Raw genomic sequence first — 13176 nt, 5'->3', positions numbered from 1 at the left:
TTCTTGAAAATTAAGTGAGACGGATTTTTAAGCCAGAGCTTGTTTATTTCTCCTGATACCTTGGTGTAGAAGCAAAAAATACCATCCTTATTTGTTGAGTCAAAATCTTCAACAAACAAGCTTCCTTTCCTTGCTCCTTTCAGAGCAACTTCACCAGTTTTCTTGCTGATAACAGTGCATTCTCATTGTTGAATAGGACTTGAGACCATTATTTACAATATGCTAATTCTGAAAATACTCACTTCAAGATCAGCTACTAGTGCTACATTATTCAAAGACAACATTTTCAGAACAAACTTGCCATATCCCATTTTAAATCTTTTGCTGTTGTCTCCAAAGGTCACCAATGGGCCACCTTTCTCCTCAAACTGTGATAGCAGGTCTTTACAACCAGTCATATTCCTGGAACATCCATTGTCTATGATCCAGATGACTTTCTTCACTTGCCATGCACACAATGAGTCCTAGGTGTGTTTGGAAACCCAAACAGTGTTGAGTAGTTTCTTCTTGGTAACTTGTTCATTAGAAGTAGAATGAGTAGTTTTAGAAGAAACAGAATTCAGTGATTGTTGTGCATGTTTTCCTTCTGATGTGGACTCATTTCTTGATTCTTTAAGGTCTACTCTCAGTTTGTGGCAACTCTTCATTACCTTCATGTTGCAAGGAATGCAGTCAAACTTGTCACATAATGAATAGGGATCATTAGAATTTGCTTCATTGTATTTGCAAGTTCCTTCAGCTGGCTTGCTAACAACCTTTTTACAAAGGTGAGTTAGATGATTTGAAGAGCCACATTTTTCACACTTCTTTCTAGGAGCATTTGCAACATAAGCAAAATTATTGCTTTTGTTTATCCCTATTTTCCCATTTCTATTTTTCTTTCTCTTTCTTGCATCTTCAGTTTTGGTTTCTTGAACATGAGTCTTGGGACTTTGTTTGTTCATGAGCTTCTCTTCAGTATTGGAAGACTGAACTAATTCTTCAGTTTTCTTCTTTTTATCTTCATCAGCAATTTCTTGCTTGATAATCAATTCTTCTACACTGAATTTAACTACACATGCTTTGAATATAGGTGCATTAACCTCTTTCAAAAATGTTGGAGCATTCCCAGTCTTCTTTTCTTTCCTTTTGTCACCTAAAGTTTTCTTTTTTTCACTCATGTCATCATAGTCAAGGATAGCAATGTTTGCACATGGCTTATCATTCTCATGATACTGTCCGAATAGTTCAGGTGTATTTTTGAAAGATTTCATCTTTACTTCATTCTTTTCTAGCTTCTCCCTTAACACTATTTCAATTTCATTTTCACACTTGAGCTTGTTCTTAAGATAAGCATTTTCTTGTTTTAAAGCTTTAAGCTCAACTAGCAACAATTCAGTTTCTTGCTTCTCACTCTCGAGCTTCTTATTTATCTTTGTTAATCTGCTAACTTCTTCCTTAGCAAAAACCATGCTTGTGTGAATGTGAAACATTTTTGTGCTCATCTTTTCAACAGTTTTCTTGTATTGATTTACGTTTAAATCGATAGTGGTAAGAGTTGGTGTCTGTGCTTTTGATGAGGATGATTCACCTTGATCCAAAGTCATTAGAGCATAGTTTCCAACTTCCTTATCTTCATCATTATCTTAATCATACCAACTCTTTCCCTCCGTAATGTAAGCTTTGCTCTTTTGCTTTTTCAGAACAGCTTCATACTTTGCTTTCAGTTCAAGATAAGCTTTGTCTTTCTTCGCCTTCTTAGATTTCCTGCATTCTGTAGCAAAGTGGCCTAGTTCATCATAATTGAAGCACCTTATATTAGGTCTGTTAACAGATCCAGTTTTGTAACCACTCTTGCTGTCAAAATTATACTTCCCTTTCTCTTTCCAGCTGTTGTCTTTGTTGAAGGATTGTTCTTTATTTCTGAAGTACCTTGGATTCTTTACTCTAATGTTAGAGAATTTTCTAGCTAAATAGGCCATTGACTGATCTAGCTCATCCAGTTCTTCAAGAGTATAGAACTCATTCTTTTCCAATTCTAGTATGACTTGCTCCTGTGAATTATTTGTTCTCTGCTCACTTGTTGAGGCAACTGAAGTTTGGGATCTTAGTTCATCATTAAAGGATTTGCTTTTTTTTACAATTAAAGCACTTGAGCCATCCACAACATGTAACCTCAACGACTGCCTTTGAATCATCTCTAGTTCATATATTTTGTTAATTCCATATTGAACTTCCAGAGTTATTCTGCTCAAGTCTCTCCCTTCCCTGATTGCTGAGATTTTCTGTTCCAAATGGTCAGGTTGAGTAAGCAATAACTTTAGATTCACCTCTTCAGCTTCATAGTATTTGTCATGAAGCTGCAAGTCATTTATCAGCTTATTAAATCTTTCAAACACATCAGTAATGCTTTCCTTAGGCTTAGCCATGAAACCCTCATACTGTGAAATCAGTATCCTTCTTTGATTAGATCTAACCTCCTCAGTTCCTTCATAGAGTATTTCAATCTTCTCATATATTTGCTTGGCAGTGTCACAATTAACAATATTGTTGTACATCACAATGTCAAGTGACTCGAGCAATATCAATTGCAAGCTACTATCCAGGGAGACATTCTCCTTTTCAGGGTCTGAATACTCAGCTGAATCTTTTGGAGCATAATGAGCTGGTATGACCATGTCTCCATCTGTAGATTCCTCAACTCTTACCATAGAAATGAAGGGTCCATTCTTGAGGATCTGAATATGGAGTGGATTGGCCATCCTGATAAACAACATCATTTTCTTTTTCCAAAGAGTGTGGTTAGCTTTGTCAAAGGTAGAAATTTTGATGTTACTAATTTTCTGTGTATTCATTCTTCCAAGATCTTGAATCTGTTTACTTTCAGATTTTGCTCTGATACCACTTGTTAGGTAATGAATCACACACAGAGGGGGGTGAATTTGTTTTTCAGATTTTAGGCTTTTCTTGAAAGTTAATGGTTTTACAAAGTAAATTAAATCTTGTATAGAAAAGTGTTCATGCAGAATCTAAACTTGCAGAAAATAAAGAACACAAATCTTCAAAACTCACTTAATTTTTATATTAAAAATTAAGACTGTTTTGCTACAAAATTTCTAAGCTCTTTGATGTTAAAGAGCTCAGCTTCTTCTTGAGAGTGATACAAGAGATTTTATCTAAATTGTTACTTCTAACTAGAGGACCAGTGTTAACTTTATAACTTAGTTAACTGCTGGTTTACACAGTGGATAATAAACATGCTATTAGCTTTTCTAAACTGTCACTTGTCATTTATGTTTATAGAAAAGCAAATCTTCCATTTCTGGCTTAGCATATCTTTAGCATCCCGTGTTTACTTTAATCTTCCTCTGTCGGTTAATCTTTGCCATTGATCTTGCACACTCTTAAAGCTGCTTTTTGTAGACTTGTCAATCCAGTTGTTGGATTGTTTGTTGATTGTTTATCTTGGATATTGAACTGATCTGCAATTCTGTACTTTGATACTGTACCTCGAGATCTCCAGTTTGAATTAATAGAACACTTGACATCTCGATAAGTACATAGGCTTATCGAGATCTCTAGCACTCCATATTAAGTTTGGCTTGTAGAGGTCTTCAGCTTGTCGAGATCTCTAGTCTTCACATCTTCACTTTGACTTGTAGATATCTCTGAGTTCTCGAATGAATGTAGGCTTTTCGACAACTCTGAGTTCTCTAGTGAAGGAATGACTTGTCGATATCTCCAATATTTAATTCTTCAACTTGGCTTTTCGATGTCTTCTTGAGTTCTCGAGTAGCTTTCCTGACTTCTCTACTCCCGGTGGATATTGCTCATCCGTCGAGTAGCATTGTTCATCCATCGAGTAGATATTGCCCATCCGTCGAGTAGATATTGCTCATCCATCGAGTAGATATTGCTCATCCGTCGAGTAGTTATTGCTCATCCGTCGAGTAGCCAAACTACTATCCCGATGGATGTTCCTCATCCGTCGGTACTCTCTGGAGTTCTCGAATGACTTCTCTATAATATTAAATCTGTGACTTGTAGAGATCTTGACTTAGAATATTTTTCTCCAAACAGATTTATTCAACTCCAAGCTTTTTCAAAATTCTTCTGAGGCATGATCTTCTTGATCTTCTTCCAGATAAAATCCTTAGGCTTGATACTGTTTTAGGAAAAAGACTCTAGTCTGCTCCTTTGTATTTTTTCAGACTTTAAGTCTTACAAGTACAAACTACAAATTTAGATAACAATATAACTTACTCAGGGTTGACAAATAGTCTTATTCTTGTTAAACTACAGGCGTGTCTTTTACAACATACCTTTAGCCAAACCTTCACTAAAATTCAAGCACAAGTCTGTTGGGAGAAAGCCTAAGAAAGTCAGGCCTACAAAGAAAGTGAAAGTCACTAAAAGGGCCATCTGGAATTGTTTCAAGAAATCTGACTTTCTACCTCTAAATTGGTGCATCTCAAATGAAGACCATTTTCAACAACTTGCTGAGGAAATAGTCAAAGTTTGGATTGTATCTCTAAGGGAAGTCAGAATTTTCTATGAAGATGGTTCCTTCACCTTTCTTAGCAACAAATTAATGGACTCTCTTTCAATCACAGAAATTAAGAGAATAATAAGCTTGGTAAAGGGCAAGGATACTGCTACAAGAGCATAGAGATCAGTTCTAGCTGAACGGTTGATTGAAAGGGAGGAAACAAAGAAAAGAAAAGAGGCTGAAGCTAAAGAGAGAATGATGAAGTATGATGAAGAAATAGAGATGTACATAAAAAGATCTGAAGAGTTGAAAGCAAAAGGGATGAGTAGAATCTCCAAAGATGGAAAATTTCTCAACATTAAAGCTGGTCAATTTTCTAGATTCAGGATTGATTTACTGGACAAAGGTTACTTAAAAGCAGTAAGACAGGAACTCATAGAAGCTCTAAGTGGGACACCTATTATAGAAGAACTTAAAATTCTTGATTACTTAAAGGACCTACAAAGAGAACAAGCTGATGTAAAAATTGTCTTTACCTGATACTTGTAACCAATAAACTCTGTATATTTCCTAATGTATAAATATTTGTAAGTTGATCAAGCTTTGTGTATCAATTTAATTTTTCATATTTTTTAAACTTGGGGTTAGTCTTGTTAACAGACATGAATTTGTGTTAAGCAATCTTCTCACAAATTGGGGGAGATTGTTGTAAAAGACATGCATGTACTTTAACAAGACTAAGATATTTTGTCAACCTTAAGTAAGTTGTATTGTTATCTTAATTTATATTTTGTACTTGTAACATTTAAAGTCTATAAAAATGTCAAAGGAGCATACTGGAGCCTTTTTCTATAAACAGTATCAAGCCTAAGAATTCCATCTAGAAGAAGATCAAGAAGATCATGCCTCAGAAGAATTATAAAGAAGTTTGGAATTGAATAAAGCTATTTTAGGAAAAATACTCTAAGTCAAGATCTCTACAAGTCACAAATTTAATGTTATAGAGAAGTCATTCGAGAACTCCAGAATGGAATATAGAGAAGTTAGGAAAGCTAATAGAGAACTCAGAGAGATATCGACAAGTCAAGAAGACATGAAAGTTGGAGATATCGAAAAGTCATTTCTTCACTAGAGAACTCAGAGTTATCGACAAGTCTACATTCATTAGAGAACTCTGAGTTATCGATAAGTCAAGTTCCACCAGAGAACTCAGAGATATCGATAAGTCAAAATTCACTAGAGAACTCAGAGATATCGACAAGTTAAATTTTGACTAGAGAACTCTGAGATATCGACAAGTTAAATTTGACTAGAGAACTCTGAGATATCGACAAGTCAAGAAGCTACTAGAGAACTAAGAGCTATCGATAAGTCAAGGTGAAGATGTGAATACTAGAGATCTTGACAAGCCAAAATTCTCTTATAGAGAATTGAAGACCTCTATAAGCCAAACTAAATATAGAGTACTAGAGATCTCGATAAGCCAATATACTTATTGTAACACCCCCAGATCCGGGGTCGGGGATCCGGGTCGTCACGAGTTCCATTTCCCTTAATAACACCCAATCTTAATAATTACTCAACTACTCTGTACTGTGACCCCACAATAAATACACACACCACACGTTATAGTCTCAGAGATGAACATCCAAAAATAACCACAAGTCATTTTATTCCACAATTATCTGCCAATACACCTTAAAAGGTTTTCTGAATAAATTTACATTTCTTTGCCATTATTACAATTCATAAATATAAATAAATCTGGTACATCAAAAGTTGAAAGCCTAGCCTATTGGTAGTTCCTACCTCAGCTACGGCGGCATCAATGCTTCTAGAAAACTGCGGAACGTCTCCTAATCGTTTGCAAATCGGGAGCTTGGTTCTGTTCATCTTTTCTATCTGTTGTTGTGTGATGAAAGAAGAAAGCAAGGGTGAGCAGCAAGCCCACCAAAATAATATGTATAATGATTAATAGTATATGAGCCTTCTCATAGTACTCATGAAAGTCTTGGTCAAAAGAAATGAACCAAGTTGATATCTTAATGCGATGAAGTCGCAAAATATTCAGTATATATACATATATACTTTTCAAAATCTTGGAAGTCCTCTTCCATACATAATATACACAGAGTTCCAGTTTATAACTGTATAAAAATATTGTTGCAAGGTGATCTCATATATCTAACCTTGTCTCAACATTTTTTTCTGAAAATCTTTGTCATGCATAAGATAATCATTTACTAGATATAAGTTTAAAAGATGAAGTTACAAGATACTCCAATATACTTATATCTTTTCCAAATACTACTTGAACTACCACCGTTCAAGTTATAATTAGTTTCAAAAGTTCATCACGTAGATGAGACTACAAGACCAGATTTGAATAGATTAAATCTTTAAAATATCATCAAAATAAAATGAAGTTACGAGATACTTCATTTGATGCAAACATCATTTTGAAAACTTGACCCTGCCAACACTCAACAATCGCCCAGCCGTAGCCTTTCTATCGAAGTGCTCTGGGTAGTGTTGCAGAAATATCCAATTGGATGATGAACTCATTACGGGAGTTTGCCGCGCCAGGAAGACCACTTACGATGATCAGTCGTAGTAGTACAACCCCACCATTTTCTACATGTAGAGGAGAACCTGTCGGATTTACTTGTCAACCGAACACTGAACTCCTAAGGAATGGACCGCCTTAGCGGAACTTCCAGGCCATTTGGGCCAATATAATAAGGCTGGGCCGGCGCCACTCGACCACTTACGCCACTCCTAGTTCAGATGAAATCCATGACTCTGAAACGTAAAGCTCGTTCCCCCTTTCCCCAAGTAGAAACTTGTTGATACGGCTCCACCAAGAAGTCGTATCTAGTTGGAAAGGAGAACTCACCGATATTTCCCAGGCGATGCCTGTTAATGGATTAACTTGTTCCAAGAATTTTACTTCCCGAGTGTTGGGTAAGTAATCGATTCATTTAACAAAACAGCAACCTTGTTGCGAATATAAAATACACCACAGAGCCGGATCCCTCAGGTTTTGAGCGAGTATTTAAATCCCCTTCGAAAGGAGGATCTTAAATATAAAAATGAGTTTTGGGATCCGCTCTAACTTTTAAAAATCATTTTGAAGACTCGTAAAACATTTTTAAGAATGTTTGGAGTGATGTTGATTTAACAAAATAAATCAGTCCCAATATATTAGAAAATATCTGAATATTATTATTTAAATAATATTCCCATAAAGAATAATCTTTATAAAAATAATCGAAGTAGAAGTATTAAAACTTATACTTGAAATGGATATCAAATAACCAAAGATATACTTATATGAAAGTACTATCTTTATTTGAATAATCGAAAATAAGTTTGACTATTGACACCTTATTCTTTAATAAAATAAGGAATATATTTCAGTAATAAGCGGAGTCATAATACCTCGAATGAATATTATAAATAATATTTATTAAATAAAATAAAGGAGTCATACATCCTCAAATGAATATTCAAATAATATTCAATAATAAAATAAAGGAGTCATAAGTCCTCGAATGAATATTCAAGATAATATTCATTAAATAAAATAAAGTTATCGAATAAACCTTATTCGATTAATAGTTTTGAAAACTATAACCATATATTTATATAAATATATATGTATATATATACATATATACAAAATCTACTCGGGATCCTCGACTCCCGGTTTAGAAAATATTTCTACCTTTTGGGTCCCTATACTAAGGGTATATGCAAGTTACCGCTATCCTCTAGCATAGGTATTATCAACTGAATCAACAATTATATATGGAAAGAATATGAAAGAAGCATGCATATATATACCATAGCAGCATGCTTCAATATATTGCAACATTTGCTAATATAAACATCATGCATCTATCGCAAGATAATGCATATACATAGATACATCACAACAACAGTATAACGGGTAGAAAACTTGCCTGAGCGACTGGGGGTTACGAATGGCTCGGGACGAGTCTGGTAACCTATAAACAACAAGTAAGTTGGAATTAAACCAAAGTCACTTGTAAATCTATACTTTAACTAACTTAGACTCTAACGCTTGTTTTGCGCTTACTGATTCTCTTAAGTCACTCGAGTACCCTCGGCTCCACCATTTTTAATAATTTAACCTTTACGATTTTTAAGACAATTCCTTCGCGAGTGTCTTACCAACTGCCTAACACACTTACCATAAATGTTTCATACATTAATTAACCCTTTTTGGTCTTTAACCTATGTTTCAAAGTAAGGCGAGGGGAAAAGTTTCGTTCGCGAAACGCCGTTACTTGAAACGGTTGTTTCTCCTAAACCGTGCATCGGAATCGAACGAACTACATATCAAAACGAAGATCGTAACATGAGCTATCTAAACATGGCAGTGGTCATAATATAGCAGGGGGTTCTCGGGTCCTAATGTTATGCACAAAAACATTCCAAAGAAAATCGGACGTTACGACGGCTATATTTACGCGATTACCAATGTTTAAACTACTCCAATTAACCACCAACCAACTCATAACCATCAATACAACAAAACTTCACCTAAACCATACCACATCAGTCCATAATCTCCAAGGTTTTCAACTCAAACAACCACAATCAAGACCTATGAACTATAATCAAGCTTCAATTACTAAAACACTTCCAAATCAAACCAAACTACTAATAATCACAATCCATGCTTCTCATTTCACAACACCAACCATTAAACTTACTAACAAATAAAGTAAAGGCTAGGGTTTGAAGTTTATACCTTCCTTGGGAGGTGTTAAGTTGCTAGGAAGCCTTAGGGAGCCTCCTACAAGCTTGATCTTTCCAAAGAAATCAAGAACACAAAGTTAGGCTTTGAAGTTTCTAAAAGTCCGATTTAAAGAACTGTAAAAATTAGGGTCTTACCATGATTATTTGGACGAGACTTGTGAACAAGAGTTGTAGGCCATCTCAATACCTTTCCAATGAGCTATAGAACACAATATTTGAGTGAGAAATGAAGGAGATACAGCAGTTTTAGTGTTCTGGTTCTGTTTTGGCCGAGAGCATGAAGAACAATGCCTTGGTTTCTTTTTGATTTTGATGAAAAATGATTTGCTTGGCTTGGTTGGTTTGATTTTTTGTGTTTATTTTAGTAAATTACCTAGTTGCCCTTGATTTTGTGTGGTTAAAAAGCCACCACATCTCCTTCCTTCCCATGTCATGCTTGTGTCATCCTCATGATGTCATCCTCCCCTCCTTGTCCTCTTCTCATTGGTTGGGTGACATCATCCTCTCTAATCCCTTTGATTAACTTCCTAATTGTTTGCCTAATGACCGCTGATCTGTTATACGGTTCGCTTAACTTTCGTTTTCGTTTATCGTTTGAAGGATCATACCCGGGATCTTATTACTTAGGTTCCCTTAACCTTTCTCAATATATTATATTCCTTTTATGATCCTCTCCTATAATCCTTTAATTTAAATTCTTTTTATCCTGTTACCTTTTTCTCAAATCTTTCCGTATCTAGTGTATTTCCGGGAAAAATCAAAGTGTTCGGATTTGGATTCTGACGATCTTTACATACACTTATATCCCATATAAAGTACTAATAAAATCTCATAATATCCATATCAGAACCCCTACATAGTGTGGCATGAAAAGTTTTCTCATTCAGCAAAAACACTATTCATAAGGGTTTCAAAAATTTCCCAAAATTTGGGGTTATTACACTTATCGAGATGTCAAGTGTTCTATAGATCTAAACTGGAGATCTCGAGGTAAAATCTCAAAGTACAAAGTTGCAGATCAGTTCAATATCCAAGATTAACAATCAACAAACAATTCAAACAGCTGGATTGACAAGTCTACAAAAAGCAACTTGAAGAATGTGCAAGATCAATGGTAAAGATTAACTGAAAAAGGAAGATCAAAGTGAACACGGGATGCTAAAAATATGCTAAGCCAGAAATGGAAGATCTACTTTTCTATAAATAGAAATGACAAGTGACAGTTTAGAAAATCTTATAGCATGTCCAAATTTTGGAATTTTTGAAACCCTTATGAATAGTGATTTTGCAGATTATGCTGAATGAGAAAACTTTTAATGCCACACTATGTAGGGGTTCTTCTATTGTTATTCTGAGATCTTATTAGTACTTTATATGGGATATAAGTGTATGTAAAGATCGTCAGAATCCAAATCCGAACACTTTGATTTTTCCTGAAAATCCACCAGATACCGAAAGAATTGAGTATAAGGTAACAGGATAAAAAGGATTTAAATTCAAGGATTTTAAGAGAGGATCATAAAAGGATTATAATGTATTGAGAAAGGTTAAGGAAACCCTAGTAATAAGATCCCGGGTATGATCCCTCAAACGATAAATGAAAATGAAAGTTAAGCGAACCGTATAACAGATCATCGGTCATTAGGCAAACAATTAGGAAGTTAATCAAGGAGGTTAGGGATGATAAGGTCATCCAACCAATAAGGAGAGGGAAAGTAAGAGATGATGACACAATAAGGTGATGCAAGCATGACATAGGGAAGGAGGAGGTGTGGTTGGTTTATAACCACACAAATATAAGGTTAATAAGGTAATTAACCAAAATCAAAACAAAACCAACCAAGCTAAGCTAAACAAATCACAAACACAAAAATCTCTCTTTCTTCCAAGCTTGCTCTCGGCTTTTCCCCATTTTCAAGAAGAAGAATTTCAAAATTCAAGTTCCAAGCTTCCTTAATTGGTAAGTTCATTATCTAGTACTCCTTATGCATAGATATAGCTATCCCATGAGTTTAAGCTTCAAATTCCTTCACAATCTCTTCCAATAATTCAAGGAAGAAGATGGTGAATAGTAACTTTCAAAAAAATAACTTTAGTTTTCTTGAATTTTATGAAAGTTTAAGGTTATACAAACAAGGATCAAGGTTCTTTAGGCATTCAAAGCTCTTGTGTTGTGTTAAGAAGCTTCAAGAAGGTATAAACTCCAAACCCTAGCTTTAGTTTTGAGTATTTAGGAATGGTTATGATTGATATAGTATATGTAAAGCATGAAGCTTGTTTGTTTAGAGTTTGGGTTGGAGTGGTAGTGAAATGAATGTTGAATCTTGTTGATTTGTTAAAGGAATTAAGTATAGTTTAAATTCATGATGAGAATAACATAAATTGGAAGAACTTGAGGTGTTGGGACTGTTGTAGTGTGTTTTGGAGGGATGTTGGTTGTATGAATGAATTGGGATTGATTGGTGGTCGATTTGAGATGGTATAAAATTGGGAAATCGCGTAAACATAGCCGTCGTAATGTCCGATTTACTTTAGACTGCTTTTATTCATAACATTAGGACCCTAGAACTCCCTGCTACGTATTGACCATTGCCATATTTAGATAGTTCATGTTATGAGCTTCGTTTTGATATGTGGTTCGTTTGATTCCGATGTACGGTTTTGGAGAAACGACCGTTTTAAGTAACGGCGTTTCGCGAACGAACCATTACCCCTCGCCTTACTTTGAAACATTGGTTAAAGACCCTAAATGACTAATTGGAGTATGAAACATTTATGTAAAGTGTAATAGGCAGTTGGTAAGGCACTCGCGAAAGAATCGCCATAAAACTCTTAATGGTTAATTTATTAAAAATGTTGGAGCCGAGGGTACTCGAGCGACTTAAGTGAAGCGTTAAGCGCAAAGTGAGCATTGGAGTCTAGAGTGGTTACAGTATAGATTCATAAGCGACTTTGGTTTAATTGCGACTTATATGTTGTTTATAGGTTGCCAGACCCGTCCCAGGCCTTTTATTACCCCCAGTCACCCAGGCAAGTTTTCTACCCGTTATACTGTTGTGGTGATGTATATATGTATATGCATTATCTTGTGATAGATGCATGTTGGTTAATTAGCAAATTTTGCGATATATTGAAGCATGCTGAGATAGTATATATATGCATGTCTGTTTCGTAATCTGGTTATCTATCTGTTGATTTCAATGCTTATAAGTTGCATAATACCTATGCTAGAGATAAGCAATAGTTGCGTATACCCTTAGGATAGGGGACCCAAAGGTGAACATTTTCTAAAACCGGGAGTCGATGTTCCCGAGTATATTATATATATATTTATATATATATATATATTGATATAGTTTCAAAACTATTAATCGAATAAGGTTTATTCGATAGATTTATATTATTTAATGAATATTACTTGAATATTCATTCGAGGACTTATGACTCCTGTTATTTTATTTAATGAATATTATTACGAATATTCATTTGAGGGCTTATGACTCAGTTTCTATTATTTAATGAATATTATTTGAATATTCATTTGAGGATCTATGACTCCGATTATTTGCTGAGATATATTCTTTATTTTATTAAAGAATAAGGTGTCGATAATCAAACTTATCTTTGATTATTCAAATAAAGATAGTACTTTCGTATAAGTATATCTTTGGTTATTTAATACTCACTTTAAGTATAAGTTTTACAACTTCTACCTCAATTATTTGTATAAAGATTATTCTTTATGGGAATATTATTTAAATAATAATATTCAGATATTTTCTAATATATTGGGACTGATTTACTTTATTAAATCAGCATTACTCCAAACACTCTTTAAAGTGTTTTCGAGTCTTTAAAATGATTTTTAAAAGTTAGAGCGGATCCCAAAACTCATTTTTATATATTTAAGATCTTTCTTT

The sequence above is a fragment of the Apium graveolens genome, chromosome 2 (assembly GCF_009905375.1).
Source record: "Apium graveolens cultivar Ventura chromosome 2, ASM990537v1, whole genome shotgun sequence".
Classification (NCBI taxonomy): domain Eukaryota; kingdom Viridiplantae; phylum Streptophyta; class Magnoliopsida; order Apiales; family Apiaceae; genus Apium; species Apium graveolens.
This window is presented reverse-complemented; position numbering follows the sequence as displayed.